A 2,388-nucleotide genomic window follows, 5' to 3' on the forward strand; every position below is an offset into this window, starting at 1 on the left:
CTGGAAGACCATAGATACAATAATGAATTATAGATTCTCAAGGTGCCATCGCTGCTAATAATGCTACCTTACATTTGTGTAACACTTAGTGGCTTTCAAAGTACTTTCATATAAAATAACTTATATGGTTTTACAATCTCTGTGAGATATGTAGGACAGGTATAATTTTACTAACCTTATAAGTAAGGAAATTGAAATGAGATTTAAAAATGCTAATTGTCTTATCTTCCGTCACCACATTCTGCAAGCAGCTGAACTGGCACTCAGACCCTGATTTTCTGATTAGGAATGCAGACCTCTTATTGATAGATATATACTGGGGGTGCCAAAAAATGTATACACATGGCTTGTATTCATCTTTTATTATCGGTATATATTGAGTATTACAGTTTTAATGCAGTTTGTTCATTTCTTAAAATGTGTATACATTTTTTGGCACCCTCTGTATATATGTAAATATACATACTGTATATGGTGAATATATATGTAAATATATTTATTTTGTAAATATATTATACAAACACATATATAAAAATTTTGTGAAAGCTAAATATGTTTGATGATATATTTAGATTTTCGAAATGATATAATATTGGGATAATTATGTTATGTTTGGGCATTATTCTGTTAGGGCCAGAATATTTGGAAAAAATTTGGTTTACTTCAATTTAATTTCTGGTTTTCCCATAAAGAGGTTGGAAAGAGAAATAAAAGGATGAATAGGTCAACCCGGGAACCCAGGAAGGAAAGATTTTAGTCAAGCAGGAAGGTCATGGTGCTGTAAACCATTTGAAACCACATCCTGGCATAGGATGGCATTTCAGTCCTTCAAAATCCCTGAATTCTTAGAAACTGAAATAGCATAATTAAATAAGCTTGTTCCAAGAATTAAAGCTTTGGGATATCTGTAGGACTTCTGAACACGCTTCTCAACTGAGACTCTTGACTCTTTCCAGCCACAGCCAAGGGCAATGAAGGCTGCTAGGTGAATACGGCAGGCCAGCGCTAAAGACCTTGCTTTGCTATTTACTGCATGTCACTTAATCATGTTAATGCTCAAGTTTACTTGTCCGTATAAAGGCAATAATCTGCTCTATGGTGTGTTTGGAAGATGAAACGATTAAAGGTAAGTAAATGTATTTTGTAAGAAAATGTATTTTGCGAGCATCAATTGTTGGAAATATCACCCCTATTGAGAAGATGTCCCCTTTGAAGCATTTCTCTTTCAAGACATTTGAAGTCATTTATACAATTTCTAGAACTACATCACATTGAGGCAAGGACAGAAACTTTAGAAAAATTTTGTGTGTAATACTATCAGATTTTTATGTTCCTTTTCTGTAGGCCTGCGGGATAGATTTTCTGGGCTGGACAAGATAACAGCCACTAGTAAGGAGAGGGAGGCAGAAGCAGCAGCTGCTCTCACAGCTGCAGAAAGTTGCTGACACAGGACTCAGTTGGGAGAGCATTGAGTGGAGTGCAGTAATTTGGCGGAGAAAGGGAAGGGGAAGGCAGACCAGCACAGTGAAGAATGACTCAGAGAGTTTTCCCTACCCAGAACTTCATTGTGCTGGAGTTCTCTTCAGTGTTTTTGTCATTGTAAATTGGAGGGTTGGAATCAGCAAGAGACAGAAAAGAGTCTCTGATGAACCTCCAGATGGAGGTGCTTTGTTTTAAAAAGGGTAGAAATAGAAAGAGAGGTGTACTTGCATACTGAAAAGAGGCACAAAGAGTGGAATAGCATCTGTAGATGAACAAGGTTGTTAAATGACTACAGAGGGAATAGCACCCCTCAGTATTCCTCTGGGTGATTTTAAGAAATGGTTCAGAAAAAGAAAGCAAGAAAACAAAACAGCAATGAGACATAGGAAAGTTTTAGAGGTGATGGATATGTTTATTATTTTAATTGTGATGATGATATCATGGGTGCATGCTTACATTTAAATTCATCAAGTTCATTAAATACATAAAATATGTGCAGTTTTTTATATATCAATTATACCTTAATAAAGCTGGAAAGAAAGAAAGAAAGAAAGAAAGAACGAAAGAACGGAAGAAAGAAAGAAAGAAAGAAAGAAAGAAAGAAAGAAAGAAAGAAAGAAAAAGAAAGAAAGAGAGAAAGAAAAAGAAAGGAAGGGAGGGAGGGAGGGAAGGAGGGAGGGGAGAGTGGTTTCATTTTGTCTTGTTCGCATCCTTTGAGGAAGGGACTCAAATTCAGTCCTAAACACTGCAAAATAAAATAAAACTGACTTCATTCAACATCTAAGCTTATTCTTAGTTCAATAGATTTGAGGAAAGAATTTACACCTGGCTTAGAAACGTGCCTACTGTGTTATTGATTAGTGGATGTTCAAAGAACATATGTATAGAATTTAGTGCTAAAATATG

This window comes from Hipposideros armiger, unplaced genomic scaffold, assembly GCF_001890085.2.
Source record: "Hipposideros armiger isolate ML-2016 unplaced genomic scaffold, ASM189008v1 scaffold_379, whole genome shotgun sequence".
NCBI lineage: Eukaryota > Metazoa > Chordata > Mammalia > Chiroptera > Hipposideridae > Hipposideros > Hipposideros armiger.